Below are 19,567 nucleotides of genomic sequence, written 5' to 3'. Positions count from 1 at the left end.
ATAAAAATGATCATCCAGTGCCAGAAATGGAGATAGTGGTTATCCTTTGCAGGGTGCTGAGAAGCACTGTGGATAGTTCTGGAAGAAAGCATGATGGGAGCTTTAGGGGTGGTGTTTTTCTGCTTTTTGATCTGGGGACTTTTTAAGTAGTTGCATTCGATTTGTGGACATGTTCTAAAATAAGTGACCTATGATTTGTGTGCTTTTTGAAAATTATTCTTCAGAAAATAGTCTTAAACATCTTCATTTAAAACTGGAGAACTCTGACTTCATTTAAGATTTATTTAACATTAGCATATGAAAGTGGGTTATTTTCTCTATCAGGAGTAAGGCACTCAATCAGAATAATATATACCATTGACTTTTAGTATTATGGGCATATTAATTATAGCAGAATCATCACTTTAGTATCTTCTACTTATACTACTATTAGTAATACATAGATTACTAAAAATTCTATCTGGTTAGGAAAATCAAAATACCTTTATTACACACTGCCATAAAAAAAAGTTGGTTCACAATTACCAGAATATAATTACTTTCTCTTAAAACGAATTCTATGTTACTATTTTAAAGTCTCTATTGAAAATTTAATTCTTAACTTTGAAGTACAATTTTAAGCACATTCAGTTAATAAAAAATAAATTAAAAGAGGAGTATCATCAAAAGAATATTCCACAGTTGTTATTTCATTCTCAAAACATTACTTTCTAAAGTGTCAGAGTAATTAATGATAACACGGCATAACTAGACTATTGGGATCAATTCTTTCTAAATTTACTGCAAAAAAGACAACTATACATGCAAGTTCTCATGGACAAAAAAACTCATAAGTCAAAACTTGTAATCACAAGTTAAAAGCTATTTAGGATTATATCTAAACAAAATTTAGTAATAGCGAGGCAAATGAGGAAGACAAACATTTAACTCTGACATTTGATTTTTTTTAATTAGAAAATATGCAGGTAAAGAGACTTTATTTTTGTTTTGTATTTACTAATAATTGTTATTATTTATATAGCCATTTGTTGTTCTGAAATGCATGTTAACATTATCTGTTGAAAAGTATTTATAAATAGCTACCTTTATTATTCATACTGAAAATCTGCTGCCAAAGAAGCATGATGGAAACAAATGCAAAAAGATGTCTACAGTTTTAATTGTTTCCGATTATGGATATTGAAGAAAAGACAAAACTTATGACATTCCATTTATATTTGACAAATAGTCATTGAGCACTTATGATTAGTGTGCATAAGCTGTCAAGTTCTGTCCATTTTAACAATATTCATGTAAGACATCATTTTCAATAGCACTTTATGATGCCTTTAATGGTGGAAATGCCAATGCAAAACTAACTCTATCATTCTAGGCAAATAGATCTGTCTATGAACTAGATGAATCAATACTGGCTGAATCCACAATGATCAGTCAGAGGAGTTAGAAGCTCTGAACACCTTCAGGGAAAACCATGTCCTTCCAACTCTCTCAACAAGGATAAACTATAAATCTACTTATGAAATAAACCCGGCACTTAATGGTTGCGATCTTTGAACACTGTGTCCTAGTGAAAGAGAATTAATAACTGCCTATTAAAGCTATAGATTAGTTTCAGTCATCTTTTCAAAGAACAAAGCATACATTTCTGAAATGCTCTGATTGTTGGGGTGAGATGGAATAGGCTGGAAGAACAGCAGAGAAAAAGACAGTTTATAAAGGATAAAGGACCCATGTTGTACAAGGTTTTTTAGCATATATGAATGGTCTAGAATATTATTTATAACGCTGAGTACATTTGAACTTGGACAACTGGCTCACAGCTGAATTATGACTATGTAGTAGATCTAATGCATCTGCCAGTATCTTAAATTACTTAAGATGTTGAACTTGACTTGTGTAACTCCTGTCATATTCTAGCCATGACTTCGCGTTCTATCCTTGATGAATGGAAGTGTTCATATCACTATGTAGTAACATCCTAAATAAGTAATGTCTGCATGTAATTCAAATATATTTATTTTAATAAGATAGGGTTTTCTAATCTGCTGGTTGTGACCCATTAGTAAGTTGAAAAATAGAATTAATGTTATTTTCAGCATTATATAAAGGAGTAGAATAGAATAGAATAAAGCAGAAATGGATTGTCATGGCACTGGATATCATCTACTAGAATAAACTCTGGATAGACAGGTTCAGTATTGTTTCTTGAACTTTTGTTTCAATAACTTAAATTGTAGAGATACATTTGTGTTTTTATATGATTAATGCACATTCTTTATTCTGAATCATACGGATCTAATATATATATTGTATTTTATTATAAAATAAAATACATTTCCTAAAGCTCTGTATTATAGAGCTTTTTCATAAAAATTGGCATCAGTGATTGAATTAAATCCTGTAAGATAAATAAAACAGATTTAAAAGGTTTGAATATTTTCTTTCTTCAAAAAGATTTGTTTTAAAATTTTGAAAGATAAAGGAAGAGGGCAATAATATAAATTATACTGGATATAAATCATCTAAAATATGTTATAAGCTACATACACTCAAGTACATATGCCAGATGCCTGTCCTTACTTTCTTTTAACCTAAGAACATGTTGACTGCCATCATTTTTATTATGATTGGAATTCCTCTTATAGAATATTGATCAACAGTATAAATTTTAACTGAAATGCACCATTCATATTTCCAGATATTCAATTTTAGAAATGATAAAAGTCAGCAATAGAGAAATATTTTATTCTTGACTCACTGACGGCATGTGTTCTATCTTTGTGTATATGAAAATATAGAGCCAATTAGTAGTTACAACATACAGACTAAAGCATACATAGATTAAATTATTTAGTGTGGTATAGTTTATAAGGTATTAAAATTATTCTTGATAGTTCTTGATTACACATGGTATTGAATACTTAAATGAAACATATGTGTCATATTAATACTGAAAGAGGAGAAATTTAGAAGAAAAAGTACTGGAGGAACTTTTCAGAAATAATTAGTATCCTTCATGACCTAGAACTTGACTCCCTTACATAAGACTCTAGGTAAAACTTGCCCCCTAACCTCTACCATTTTCTTGATCACCAGTCCTACTAGGAGGGAGAAATTCTGAGAGCAGTTAAGGATTAATTAAAGAAACCACTTAATTAATGTGGTGGAATATTCATAGCGGACCACAGAGACGTTTGGGGAAAGAAAGCAGTGATTTATTTTTGTTGTTTATATCTTGGGTGCTTTGTGGCTGGTGCGGTGAGATGGGATGAAGAGTAAAGAGAAATAGAATACAGTTCTTAAAAATATGCTCTGCAGAGCTGGCTGTGTTCAAAGTTTAGCAGAAGTAAGATAAAACAATGTTGTACAAGTTTCTATGTGGCTCAGATCAGTGCCTCAAAATTCCATAACTGCACGTAGGAGAAAACAAGTGAATTTGTCTGGATTGTTCACTGTGACCTACCACTAGATACAAGTGTTGCAGTCAGAGTTAATCTGGGAGATGACAGTTCCAGAGAGGAAGAAGCAAAGAAAGCCCATATTTTCTAAATAATTGATATATACAGGATATTAGGAAATATATTTGAAATGTTCAGAAAAATAAATATGCCACATGTCAACAAAACCTTTAGGTAATAAAGCCTCAAAAATGTAGCATCATAAATTTAAAGTGTATTAATTGTTATTTTCAATAACCCATTTGAAAAGTGAACTATATATAATTAATGTGTTTATATGTAATATAAATATGTTATATATTATATATATTTACTTTTTTCAAATACATGCACATATAAAATGACTATATATATATATAAAACTATATATATATACATATAGTCATATAAAATGACTATATGTATATATATATAAAACAATGCAGATTCATTTTAAGGTTAAAAAATATTAAAAAATGGAAAAAATAGTTATATGAATGGATGAATAACAAGACATTAATACAAAGGAACCATTTAGAATTCTATCTGGAATAATAAAGTCTGGCATAATGTGAATATGTACTAAAAGTTAATATAATGCAAAATCTCTTAATGACATTCCCTATATGAAAATTAATAAAGGAAGGATATCATCAATAGTTGATGAAGAGGTTTTGATGGTAAATTTCTGAGCATAGAACACTGCATTTCACCTTCAGTGGACTTTTTTCTTACCACAGAAAATGACAGTAATACTATAAATGCTAAAATAAACATAAGTAGAAGGCCATTAAAATCCTATAGGAAAGAAACAATTTTTTAAAAATCTCTAAAACTTATGAAATCAACTTGATTTAATCTAAAATGATTTCCTGAAATGAACTAAAATAACTGCAAGTGTAATTGAAAAACAATTGTGAACCAGTAGCTGCTAAGTGCATTTCAAATGGCATCCCATTTCAGGACGATCTTGTAAGGCAAGCAAATAAAACCAGAGTGTAATGAGAAATAAAGGAACTATAAGCACGAGGTAAATTAAAGAAATTAATTTTCCAGAAGAGGGATGGTAGTAGTCTCCTGTGCTTAAATTCTATGAAACCAGATCTGAGTTTTGAACATACATCTATACACAACACTTTGAAGAAAAGATAACAGGCAAGAGGCCATTTGTAGAAAACATCAAGCATGATGATTGGTCTTGAAATGCTGCTTTTCATGAGATGATTCTGAAACATTGTATATATTTTATCTAAAGAAAAAGATTTAGGGGAAAATGAAAGTAATTTTTAAATACTGAAAAATTATTAAGCAGAATAAAGACAAGGACTATTAAAAACACCTTTAGGGTTAACTGGAAGAAAGAGTATTTGTGCAAGGTAAGAATTTCACTGAAAGTGGTTAACCACTGGTTTCCTCTCATAGATATGTGTAATGCGAATATTTAAAAGATAATGTGGCATAAATTCTTCTATTTGGTGGAGAGGTGGACTGAAAAACTTTTAAGATACATATCACTTCTCAAAAAAGCATTTATTAATAATTCCGTATTATTAAAAAAATGAATAACTGAAACTTTGCATCAGGTTTTGTCAATCATCCTAATAATATATAGTTTTAATCCTTGCTTAAGGTAAATTAAATTAAGAAAAATGACTGGCATAATAAGCATAAAATACTACCCATAACATGCATAATGCTTTTATGCATAATAAGCAGACAAAATTTTTCATCATAGAATATTCATACTGTAAAATTCTTCAAAATATATCTACTATTAATCATAACAATGAAAAAAATAAGGCCAAGTATGATGAAATTATTTGCCTAAATTAAATCAATGATTTAATGGTTAAGTCTGGTCTAGCACCCAAGCCTCTCAATTCTCAATTTACTAAACTTTCTAATATACCATGTTTTTTTTTTTTCTGATTCTTTTAAATCAGTAAATAGCATGTCAAAGAGTAGTAAAAGGAAAACAATAAGTGAAGGAAAGGAAAATGAATATATGTAGCCACTCTTATTCCTCAATCCCTTGATTGTTCTAAGCCTTAACTGGGACTTTTATTTTATTTATTTATTTCTTATTGACATATAGTTGATGTACGATATTATATACAAATGTACAATATAGTGATTTGCAATTTTTAAAGGTTGTACTCTATTGATAGTTATTATAAAATATTGGCTATATTCCCTGTGTTGTACAATATATCCTTGTAGCTTATTTTATATATAATAGTTTGTACCTCTTAATCCTCTACCCCTATGTTGATCCTCTCCCTTTCTGTCTCCCCACTGGTAACCACTAGTTTGTTCTCCATATCTGTGAGTCTGCTTCCTTTTAGTTATATTCACTAGTTTGTTGTATGTTTTTAGATTCCACAGATAAGTGATATCATACAGTACTTTTCTTTCTCTGTTTGGCTTATTTCACTTAGCATAATACCCTCCAAGTCCATCCATGTTGCTGCATATGGCAAAATTTCATTCATTTCTATGGCTGAGTATTAGTCCATTGCATATATCTATATCACATCTTCTTTATCCATTCATTTGTTGATGGACACATAGGTTGCTTGCATATCTTGGCAACTGTAAATAATGCTGCTATAAACATTGAAGTAAATTCTTGTTTCCTCTTATCTTTTTTTTCTGTTATGCATGTTAATGTCTTTGAAATTGAAACATTTCAGTAGCAAATTTAAAGGACAAAAAAATCATGTCAGTTATAAATAGTTTAAATGACATATCACTGTTTGTATTGAATAATCTGTGGAGTCTCTCTGGATGGAAACTTTCTGCAAGTTTGCCAAATGTATGATCATTTATCTATGTCTTGTTTATGCAGGAATTGAAATGCACTGCAATGTTATAAATTATATTTAATATGTACTAAGTGCACACTTATACACTATCAGAATCTATATGGCATGATTACCATTCTTCAGTATTTTATAAATTAAAGAGAAAACAACTGATGACTCAGAATGATGCAAATAACATATTTTACAGTGTCATTTTTAAGAGACATTGGAATTCAGAGAAGGCTGAAGTGACTGAGTACTAGAAAAGCATGGGAGTATTTCATGGGCAGAGACTTTATTAACACATAATATATAACTAATTAGAAGAAAATAGGAAAGGTCAGGTGAGAAATATATGTGGAAAATTAAAAAGATACATTGAATCATTTACCTTCCAATATGTGTGTGTATCTTCAATACATGCACTGAAGTAAATGTAACTTTGTAGAAAATATGTTATTTCCCTAAAAATAACAAATTAAAATAGCAGGTAACAAAGCTTATGGATTCCATTTAGGGATAATTAGTTTTGTGACTTTCCATAGTCAATGATTGCATTTGGTTGGAAACTATATTTCCATGATCATGATTCAATGTATTCACATGGATAATAAATAAACCTTCCAAGGTATGTTTATGATATGAATAGTCAAATTAATATACTCAATCACCAGTACTTTTTTTTTTTAATTTTTATTTATTTATTTATGGCTGTGTTGGGTCTTCGTTTCTGTGCGAGGGCTTTCTCTAGTTGTGGCAAGTGGGGGCCACTCTTCATCGCGGTGCGCGGGCTTCTCACTATCGCGGCCTCTCTTGTTGCGGAGCACAGGCTCCAGACGCGCAGGCTCAGTAATTGTGGCTCACGGGCCCAGTTGCTCCGCGGCATGTGGGATCTTCCCAGACCAGGTCTCGAACCCGTGTCCCCTGCATTGGCAGGCAGATTCTCAACCACTGCGCCACCAGGGAAGCTCCATCAGTACTTTTTAAAATAAACATTTGAAATGCAGCATATAATACAATAAATGATCAAAGACCAAGATTAAGTCCAGAGAGCATCGGATATATAAAGTGTCTCATAAACTTAATCACCTAAATTTATTAAAAAATGAGTAAAGATGTAAAATAAAGAATCAAAAACATGAGAAAAGAATATGGTACCATAAACATTTAGAGTTTTATTTGATAAAATACCAAATAAAATTTATAGAAAACAAAGTTAATTTTATAGTAATAAAAATATAATGGAATGATGACATAGTCAATAAGACAAGGCAGAAGAGAGAATTTGTCAATTGGAAGATGAACCAGAAGAAATTACTCAAAAAGTAGAAAATTAAAAGGAATAAGAGAATATAAAAAACATTAAAAGAAATAGAAAATTGAATGATATTCCATACATTAGACATCCTTAAGCATATGCAAAGAATTACATTAACTGCAATAGTAAACTATATGTTCTACCCAATTCTTCCTATTGAGGACAACTAAGAAAGTATGGCAAAATATTTTATCAAAATCTCCATAGAGTTAATAATAAAAATGGAGTATTATGAAGCTAATATCTGGGAGAAAGGGAATCCCAGAAAGCTGAGCCCAGCAACTGAAGCCACATTCCTCTCAGGATATCTGCTTATATTGAAAGAGACAGCTGAGCAAGGCTTTGCACAGACTCACAAGCCTGAGAAAACAAAAAAGCAGATTTTATTCTCAATCAACAAGGAGAAATCCTAGTAAAAGCCCACTTTTTCAACCGGTATCACAAAATAAGGACAAATCAGAAACACAAGTTCTCACAAGGAATGAAGCTGAATTTTGAATCATCTTAATACTTGTTTGGATTCAAGGGATCTGTAAGTTCCAAAGTCCAGCCCTACTGCCTGAGGAAGCAAAAGTAAATCTCTGGAGAGATACAATTTTATCCAGAGTCTTTAATTACCTCACATTTTTTGATATTTTCAAATTTCATGAAGGGCAATTAGACTGAGAACAGATTTCAAAATGATGGCAACAAGAGATATTGTCCAAATAGCTTCCAAATGGAGTATTTTTTAAAGGAAATATAAAATAGTAACATTATTAGTTAGACTGACAAATCTTACCATCAATAGACCCTTGTTGTCTGTTAGTAGATGAACATCCAAAGGACCAACTTTGAGAAAAAGAAACTGATTCTAGGACTGAGATGAGATAAACTAAACAATATTGAGCAAAGAAACTAGCACATAAGTAGATGTTTTATATAAGATAGCAGAATATCTATATAATTTGAATATATAAATTAATAATGATAAATAAATAATAATTTACATTCATATACAAAAACAAAATACTGGACAGCAATAATGTACAAAGTGGAAAGTATTCTTTGGATTTAAGCATTCTGAATACCTTATAAAATTTAAGAAGGATGTAAAAAATAGTAGTTAATCTCAGATTTTGATAAAAGGTTTTTAAAATTTTTGAGCAGTTTTATTAGTAAAATTTTATACATCTGGGAATCCAAACTTTTTCTTAATAATGGCCAACTATTTTCCTTATTCTGGCATCCAGAGATGTACACAACTTTCTCCTTTCCTGTCCAGCAAGAGCCCTGCTCCAATGGGAAGTTCTCACGTGTAACAAAATTAAGGGACAGGAAATATTGACCAGGCCATGGAATGCTAAATAGGAAACATGGTAGCATTACAGAATGTCCTGTGTACATTGAATTATCACTTTAGCTACATTGCTTTAGTAGTACTTTTATACTCTTTCCAAACAGTAAAAGCCTAAAAGCCTGAACAAAAGGGCAAACACATGAATTCTGTTTCTTTTTTCATTGGAAATAAACACCAAGTATCATACAAAACCCTTCCTTGATGTACTAAAATACTTTCTGGTGATTTAATGTTGTTGAATCAGTTGTTTTATTTGTGAGAAATGATTCCTTCCTTATAGTACTTCACTAGAAATAAATGAACCATTTTATTCCCTGTACACCATTTCTTTGCAGTCTTATAAATGCCACCTACGCAATTAAGTGAAAACGGTAAAATGGAATCAAGGAAACCAGTAAAAATATGTGTGATAGTGTTTATGTATCTGAAAAATAAGAGAACAATTTCCTATCTTATACCCAATAACAACAACAAGTTTTAACACTGAAACCAGCATCAACCAATGTGTATAATTTTGCTGACCTTGAAAAGAAAATGCATCTGCTAGAGAGTTTGCTATTACAAAGTTCTCAAATAAGAAAGACAAAGTGTTATAATGCTGTATAATCAGCAACCACAAAGCAAGCCTTCTGTAGGAAAACAGACATGGTTCTAAAAATATTTAGAAGTTGCATAAACAAATATTCAGAATTATAAAATAAAGAGTATGAAAGCAAGAGACATAAAGTAACAAGCCAATTTCACAGTAAAATACAGGGCACAAATCAAGAAAATGTGGGACAGGAAGAAGAGCATACAGAGTACAACTGAACTATTTCTTTGTCTTCCCTGGTTTAAGTTTATAACCAGTTTGTTCACGTAATTACCCACCATACTTCTAAGGAACCACCAGGATTGATCATCATGCCTATACTCCCATTTACTTTAGATATCATTTAGTTGTTCAAGTGTCTCAGAGCATCCAACATCAGAGTGATACTTCTCCCAGTTTGGCTTTGTACAACAACTAATCAGACCTAACTGTCCACTTCTCCATGTTTTCTCAGACTCCTCCAATGTACTTCAGGGCATTTATAGTCTGTCATCAGCAACAACTTTTAAATCAACAACTTTCACTCAAAAGATCCCTCAATCTTCTTACTTTAATATAAAACTTTTCTGCATCTTCTTCAACTGGTATTTATTCTTTATGCCAAACCCAATTGTGTGCCTAAAAGTATATTAGGAATCCTCCTTGCTATTAAATCCAAAACATTTTTTCTCCATTTCTCCTCAGGTAATGCCTATCAACAGACTTTACTACCTAGCATTATTTCTTCTTGTTGCCATCTATGATCCACAGGTATTTCCATCTAAGTCACTGAGGACTTAACTCAGAGCAACCTCTCTACCACTACTCATTTACCATTGTACCATTGTAGGTGATTTTAATTTCACTTAAATTCCCTGTCCTTTAGTTCCTTGATCTACTCATCCAAATATTCTCTGTCTACTCTCTCACTCTTTCCCAGAGTCTCATGCTCACCAATAAATGCATTGCCTCCAAAACACATATTTCCAACATCCTACTTCCTCATCATCACTACCATTCCTTCCTATTTAATTAAGTTAGTATTTCTAGCTCAGATAATTTTTGATTCTCCAAGGACTTCCCAACAATTATCTTACTATTTTCACTATGATAAGTTTTTTATTTCTCCCACATTTAAATTTTTCTCTAGGCTCAATTCTAGTATCCATAATTGTGATCACACCTAATCAATGATATTAACTACTTCGCTACTTAGAAAATGCTAAACCTTGTTATATTCAACTATTCCATTCTCTGTGTCTGAATCTGAGTTTTTGAATGGTTTTCCTCTGATGCTATCACTTCCCTGGTTTCCCTGATACTATCAGAATGAGCAGATCCCAGTACTACTTCCCAGTTACTTTTTCCCATTACCTTGCTTTTTGATCTTTCTATCTGAAATGATTTTATGTAGCTATTAAGATGCTTAGTGTACATTCCTCCTTACTGTTGTGCAACATCATCAGGATAGGTAGCTATAGTCATTTGTATTACCACTATATAGAGAGATTAGAAGATTACCTGGCACAGAGGAATGTGTGAATTTATAAGATTTGAATAAACATATGGCCTCTTATTGAAGAATAATTGGCAGAAGATATGCACCAGAGTTTTAATAAAATGTAATATTAGTTATTTATAATAAATTATTTTCCCTGTATAATGAATCAGTGTCTTGTTACTAGTTAATTGCAAAGTCTGTGGACACTGACTGGGTTTAAATCCTGAGACTATAATCTACTAGTTGTCTTATTTATCTTGAGCAAGTCACCTTTCTGAATCCTATTTTTCTCATATGTTAAGCAAAATTTTTTGAAAACAAATAAAGGAGGGGTAACAAAGTTATCTAACTCTTAGGGATGTTTTGAGACTTCAACAAGACAATGCATGCAAATAACCAAAAACTCTTAACAACTAATTGAAAGATGTGATGTGTGTAAGAAAGATTTGTGACTGCTGAAATTAACAAAGATAAGGGGGAAATAGATGGTAATCATTTCGAAGACAGAGTGCATAGGCAAATTGAGCCAGGTAAGAAATAAATACTGTGATACAGTGTCTATTTGCCTACATCTTCTTCATGTGTTCATGTTATTTACTTTGCAGTAAGTTACTGTTTCTCAGTGTTGCAAAGTGATCATGCTCATAAAAAATGTGTATGAACAATTGTAAATTTCACACTATGCTAATATAATTCTCCTATTTATCAATCATATACGAACTCACTAGAGTTACAGAAACAAATAGAGCAAATAAATAATAGAGTATGAATAATGTCACAGTCAAAACACAGTTGCTCTTCAACAGGGACAAAACCAAGGAAACATTCCTCACCCCACACCTCAAATTATACATTAAATAGATTTTTCTTTGCCTCCACCAAGATAAACATACACACATACATGCAGAGTATGAGGACATTATGAGAATCTTCTGTGCCATAAGAAGCTTGAACCTGATGCTGGAGGTAGTTAGGTAGTAAGGACAAGATACTAGAGCAGGTCAATATATGAGAAAATGTATCCAACAGGAGCCTATGCAGGTATCTAGATTAAAAATTACAAAGACTTAGACTGTGGTTATGAGAATTACGGTGATTTGCAGATTTCAAATATACCAATGGTATCAAATTTGTAATTTTTTCAGTAGTATTTATTTATTAATCAGAGGCCCCTTTCAGAAAATCGCATTGCAATTTCTGAACACAATCTAAGAATTTTAATAAATATACTTGTAATATGGCTTTATATACACATGCCTACACAGCCATACCTATATACAAACAAACACAAATAGTTGCTCTTATAATTGAGATACTTCACCTTTTTTGGGATTAGGAAAGTTTACATTAATTTGTCATTCCCCAAACCCAATAGCTTCAAATATGAACAAAATGCTTAGGATATATATGACTTCTCATTATCAAACTACTACAATTACTGAGAAATCCAAACACAGTTTTCAGCTTAGGCAGATAAGCAGTTCATAAGGTGAAAATCTTCCATGTCAATAAACCTTAGGACTTTTTAAATGACATTTTTACATCACAAGATGATTGAATATGAAGTACATTTTATTATATATTGTCCCAAAGATTACTTCTTTTCAGTTTTCACCAATTCTTAGGACTTGGAAAAAACCTTGAATGTTTCCAGATTGAGTCTATTCCCCCAGGCGTGTGCGTCAAAATTCTAATGAATTGCTTTTAGGTGTTTGCAATATGTACAAGATATTGAGATGCCAGATTGGCTGTTTAATATACAGTTGAAAGTTCTAAGAAGGAGACGGTTTTGATTTCATTTATTCATTAGTGATGTTTTCTAAGCCATGGGAATTGTTGAGAACATAAGAGAAAGAAATGTAGAATTAAAAGGGGAAATTGTTGAAGATAGAATCTGAGAAGTAATGAATATTTAAGAGGCCAAAAAATGATGAGCGGTCCTCAAAGGAGTCTGGGAACAAGAAGTTAGAGATGACAAAAGTCAAATATAATATCTTAAAATCAAATGGGCAGAGAGTTAAAATCAAACAAACAAAAGAAGACAATCAAAGAGAAGAACGGTGTATTAGGTCAAATGCAACTGAGAGTTCAAGTTACACATGACCAAAAAGGATCCACCGCCTCAGCAAAAAAGAAACGGACAGTGACCTTAGATAGGTCTTTGGCATGCTGACAAAGAAAACTATTTTGAAGTGAGTGCTAAGTGATGGACAGAAGAAAGAGTGGTGGTATTGCTAGAAGTGGTTTGTATGTTGAGATATTCTTTTTTATTATTTTTAAAATTTTATTTATGTATTTTATACAGCAGGTTCTCATTAGTTATCTATTTTATACAGATATATATTTTTTAACATCTTTATTGGAGTATAATTGCTTTACAATGGTGTGTTAGTTTCTGCTTTATAACAAAGTGAATCAGTTATATATATACATATGTTCCCATATCTCTTCCCTCTTGCGTCTCCCTCCCTCCCACCCTCCCTATTCCACCCCTCTAGGTGGTCACAAAGCACCGAGCTGGTCTCCCTGTGCTATGCGGCTGCTGCCCACTAGCTATCTATTTTACGTTTGGTAGTGTGTATATGTCCATGCCACTCTCTCACTTTGTCACAGCTTACCCTTCCCCCTCCCCATATCCTCAAGTCCATTCTCTAGTAGGTCTGTGTCTTTATTCCCGTCTCGCCCCTAGGTTCTTCATGACCTTTTTTTTTTTCTTCTTAGATTCCATATATATGTGTTAGCATACGGTGTTTGTTTTTCTCTTTCTGACTTCACTCTGTATGACAGACTCTAGGTCCATCCACCTCACTACAAATAACTCAATTTCATTTCTTTTTATGGCTGAGTAATATTCCATTGTATATATGTGCCACATCTTCTTTATCCATTCATCTGTTGATGGACACTTAGGTTGCTTCCATGTCCTGGCTATTGTAAATAGAGCTGCAATGAACATTTTGGTACATGTCCCTTTTTGAATTATGGTTTTCTCAGGGTATATGCCCAGTCGTGGGATTGCTGGGTCGTATGGTAGTTCTATTTTTAGTTTTTAAAGGAACCTCCATGCTGTTCTCCATAGTGGCTGTATCAATTTACATTCCCACCAACAGTGCAAGAGTGTTCCCTTTTCTCCACACCCTTTCCAGCATTCATTGTTTCTAGATTTTTTGATGATGGCCATTCTGACCGGTGTGAGATGATATCTCATTGTAGTTTTGATTTACATTTCTCTAATGATTAATGATGTTGAGCATTCTTTCATGTGTCTGTTGGCAATCTGTGTATCTTCTTTGGAGAAATGTCTATTTAGGTCTTCTGCCCATTTTTGGATTGGGTTGTTTGTTTTTTTTTGATATTGAGCTGCATGAGCTGCTTCTAAACTTTGGAGATTAATTCTTTGTCAGTTGCTTCATCAGATATTCTTGATAAAAGAATAAAGAGGAAGCATTTGAAGATATAGGGAGAATGAGATTAAAGGAATAAATCTCATTTATTTTAAGGATGTGGAGAGAGGATTGCACAGTGGAGCTAAGAATTTGATATGGATCAACCAGAAAGAGAGCAGTTTAGATAAAGTACAAAAAAAAAAAAAAAGCAGTGTTAAGCTAGATGATAAATCCAAAGACAGGTGGTGTTCTAGAGACTATGTATCTCCCTGAGTTCCAGAAACTGGAAGTCCTGAAGCAAAAGAGTGAGATGTTTAGAATAATAGATGGTCAAGAGACTTGTTCAGAGTTTCAAATATTGAAATTAACTTCTAACTAATGACAAATCTAATGGTATTGATAAGGGGGTAAGTAGCTAAAGCAGAGTGCAAGTGAAAATAACAGAAAATCAAGTAGTTCTGGAACTAGCATACTGGATGGTTATTATTTTAGATGTAATTTTCAATGAAATGCCAGAACTTAAAATGAAGGTGTAATTTTAGTCAGATTCTAGAGCCATCAAAGAAAATAGAGAAAGGTTATGTAGGTAAGTACGAAACAAAGAAGAATGAAAGGTAGTAAACTAGAATAACATGAATCTTACAGAAGGTGAAGTTTTATGTGAAAGAAAATTTAATGACTTACATTTTAAAAGTTAACTAGATGAATGATGTACTGTGGATTATGACAAAATATAGGAATTTTGCTTGATGAACATACAGTCAACCTCAAATTATACTGTAGATATATCTATCTAAAATATTCTTTTTAGGTTAAATCATTTTACTTTTGACTCTCCTACATTATTTAGGTACAGCTCAGAAATGACCAAGATAGGCTTTTAGACTCAAGTGATACTTTAATAGGGAATAAAGATATTCTTTTGTTAAGAACATATAGATATAACAAGTAGTAATGTGTTAATCATAATATATTTGTATTATATATACATTATTTGGGGTTTCTGAAAATCTTTTGTCTATACTAAATAAGTTAGGCAGGAAAGATTGCTTAATTCATACAAATGCATTTGATAGTTTTCTGAAAAGACTTTGGAACATCTCTATACTTTCCCAGCTCTATGGTGGAAAAGGTAAATATTTTAACAATATGTTCAATTGATGATATGCCTTGCCCTAACATCTAATCATACACACAGACACACACCCCCCTAAGTTCTGTATATTAAAATGCACAGAATACTTATAAAATACCGCATAATGCTACCCTATAATCATTTAGATGATACTATGAATAAAAGCTGTTTTAGTGTGGCTTTATTTGACAAATAGTTTACTCTAACTCATTTCAAGAGAGAACTAGTACTCATTAAAATATATGGTGAGGGCTTCCCTGGTGGCGCAGTGGTTGGGAATCCGCCTGCCAATGCAGGGGACATTGGTTTGAGCCCTGGTCCAGGAAGATCCCACATGCCACGGAGCAACTGAGCCATGCACCACAACTGCTGAGCCAGTGCTCTGGAGCCCGCAAGCCACAACTGATGAGCCTGCTTGCTGCAGCTACTGAAACCCGTGCTCCTAGAGCCTGTGCTCCACAACAGGAGAGGCCATCGCAATGAGAGGCCCCTGCACCGCGGCAAAGAGTGGCCCCTGCTCGCCACAACTAGAGAAAGCCTGTGCGCAGCAATGAAGACCCAATGCAGCCAAAAATAAATAAATTTATTAAAAAAATAAACTATATGGTGAAAAGATAAGAGTGCTATTCAGAGTGATATTTGGTAACTATTAAAAATTAAATATTACTGATTTATATAAATATTGGGATTATAATTTTGTAAAACACTATGCCCCTGAAAATGTTTAGAATTCAAATTTATAGAACACTAAAAATAAATGAAAGTGATATCAAGAAGTTATCTTCTGAGAATTATGAATGAAAAACAGAGAAATCATGATACAAAATAAATGACCATGGGAACATTTTTAAAGTAGAATTAATTCTCTAAGATTTAAATATCTAAGATTTAGATATTTAAAAAAGAAAATATATAAAATATCTATATGAGAGAAAATAGCTATATAAATTTATTAATAATATGTGAGTAGAATCTAAAATTTTAAAAATGACAAAGACAATTGAAATGGTGAGAATCCTATATCCATTCCTTATACCAGGATATATTCCAGATACCAAAAATATTTTATGTAAAAACAAAACCATAACTTACAAGTGTGAAAATAAAACATCAATAACATTTTTAAAGTTTGGAGGATGAAAAAATAATTCTAAGCTACACAAAACAGGAAATATGAAATATGTAATTGGCAAATTTAGATTTATAAGATGTATTTTTTTCCAGAAGAAAATAAAAAACAGTGACTGTGGCCTGTACACCAGTTCATAAAGACATATATTATTAAGGCAATAAAAACATCTAAATAAACAAAAATGTGGGTAAAGACCTTGAATGGGCAATATCCAGAAAAAATACATATAAATCACAAACAAGAGTATGAAAAACTTCTCTAGTGATCCAATACATGGAATCTAATACTAAATGAAATTGTTTTTCCAATCCTTAATTACTAAAAATTGATATCTGTGAATAGCCAGGGTTATTGAGAAAAGGGAAAAAAGACATTCTGAAGTACTGTTTTGAGTCTGTAAATTAGGAGGGTAAATTTTGCAATACAAAATTAGGATTTCAAATGAGCTTATTATTCTTACAAGTATGACTAAAGTTCACAAACATGAATACATAATGAATAATGTATTACATCAATAATGAATACATCAATGCATAGTACATGGTAAATGTTCAATAAATATTTTTCAACATTCAACAAATATTGCTGAATAAACAAACATAATATTGCTTTATTATGGAAACAGTTAGGTATGTATCCAGAGAATGTGTATTGCTCATCCAAGCAAAAGTATATCTCCAGTAATATTGACCATGTAGATCATAAACTATTTACACAAAAATTTATCTAGAAAATATGCTGACAGAAAAAGCTATTAGAGAACAATGTGTAAAATATGTGAAATTATGTATATAGACATAGAGAGATATCAGCATCATATTAGTGAAAATGTTAATAATAGGTGGATAATGCTTTATTCTTTTAAATTTTCATATTTTTGGAAATTTATCTTGTATACTCATCATTTTATTATAGCAAAAAGTGAAGCTATTATTATCTTGCAAAAATAATCTTATTCATTGAATCTGTTGTTTTGCCAACAAAGGATATACAAATTAAGCAAAAAAATCATACATGAAAATGAGACATTGGCACACTACTATCTTTTGAGATTATAGAGAATATTGTCCTATAATTTAGCACATCTAAATTTAGCAGTGAGATTATTTATATTTTCAAGAGATTTATAACAGGATCTGAGTAACTATTTGAATATGACCTGTTTTGTGGAATGTGGAAAATGAAATTGTTTTTCACCAACTAGATAGATGAGAAAATGTATATGAATAAATAAACCACTTTATGACATTTTCTTACAATAATGAAGCATTATTAATAAAACATTTTAAAAGCTCATGTACTTGTTTTTAGATTGTTTACATAGAATTCCACGGTGATGCATTCCCAGTCTTTTGGAACATTTCCTTAAGGAAGAAAATCCCAGGGAAGAGAGAAGACTAATGCTGCTTCAAGCTATGTCTTAATAGGCTCCCTTGCTTTTTTACATTACTTATCATACATTATTTCCATAATGCTGCTAATGAATACAATTTAATCAGAAACAGTAGTCACCAAAAACAAAACAAAACAAAGTTTAGAAAAAGAAAGAAAAGAAAAAGGATCTCTTTGAAATTTAAATGTTCTCACGTAGTCTCATATTCAAATATGAACTGGGAATCAATAATTTGCTGTCGATAGACTAACTCTTCTAATGGTGCATCTATAATATAGGTACTTGCTCAAGATCAAATATTGCTAACCCAACCATTTTGGTGCTTGGGGATTATAAAATAAAATATTTCATAATATCAGACTCAGGAAACATCAGCATGTCATGAAAGATGAATCAAAATAACCCTGACACTGCAAGCAATACACAGGCTTAAATGCTGCATCATAATGAGAGACAGAACAATTTACACAGGATCACACCTCATGCACTTTTTGAATTGTTATTAGTTATGACAGTTTTATTACTTGAACCTTGACTGGCAGAATGGCCATCCCTTAACTGTTCGATTTCCTAAGATTCTGCAAACAATCCTGTCACATATATAAACAGAATTCTCAACACTTATGTGAGTATCCAATGACATTAAGAATACAGCAGTGTAAATTTGACTAATATTTTAAAGTAGCCACAGTGAGAAGTGGTCCATTTTCAATACCTGGGATATTAATATGTGCCAGTGGTTTATACTGTGGTTTAGATTGAAACCCGAAAGTAATCACTGGCTAAAGTAAGAAATTCAAGAGATGTAAATATGGCAAGGGTCTGTAAGTCAGCTAAGAAGACTTAGAGACAACAAAATTGCACTATTCTTTACATCATTAGTTGATTTTCAAAATAGAAAACATAAAACATATCATAAAAATATGTTTTGAACATTTTATTATACTTTGTGACTTACAGTACATATCACATAGCATAATAAGATAGATCTGAAATAGAGTTTCTTCTCAAGATATTGTTTCAGTATGTTTGCAGCTCTTAATATGTTGATGGATTATATATTATTTAGTTGTTTTATTTTTTATCTCAATATGTCAATCTTAAGAGCAAATAAATTATAATTTTCCTGAAATTTCAAGATTATGGAAGCCGTCTTCATCTAGCATCACTTTTTAAAAAAGATTTAACATTTCTCTTTATTAACTTGTAAGTTGTTGACCTATTTTGAAATTTGCTTAAGAAAAAGAAAGGTGGAAATATCCTGTCAACTACTTTTGAGGATCAAGAGAGGATCTGTGGATAAACAATAATATTGATTAACATTAATGTAAGGTAAAATTTTTGAAATTTCTAACTAATACATTCAGTATTAATCAATATTAGAAGGTTATTCAATTTGTGTGTGTGTGTGTGTGTGTGCGCGTGCACACGTGCATGTTTCTGCATGCTAGAAAGGCCTGATGGCTAGACAATGAAAATTCACCTTTTTAGTAGTATAGCATAGTTCCTGATTATTTAACTTGCTTAATAAGTATCTGATGAATTAAATTG

The 19,567-nt window shown here is 31.7% G+C and overlaps 1 protein-coding gene across 2 annotated transcripts in view; it reads right to left on the bottom strand.

Annotated features, from left to right (window-relative positions):
- Positions 1–19,567, bottom strand: part of TECRL (trans-2,3-enoyl-CoA reductase like) — a 110,069-nt gene that overhangs the window by 47,409 nt on the left and 43,093 nt on the right. The window lies entirely within an intron of this gene.

Source organism: Balaenoptera musculus, chromosome 5, assembly GCF_009873245.2.
Source record: "Balaenoptera musculus isolate JJ_BM4_2016_0621 chromosome 5, mBalMus1.pri.v3, whole genome shotgun sequence".
Classification (NCBI taxonomy): domain Eukaryota; kingdom Metazoa; phylum Chordata; class Mammalia; order Artiodactyla; family Balaenopteridae; genus Balaenoptera; species Balaenoptera musculus.
This window is presented reverse-complemented; position numbering and strand designations above follow the sequence as displayed.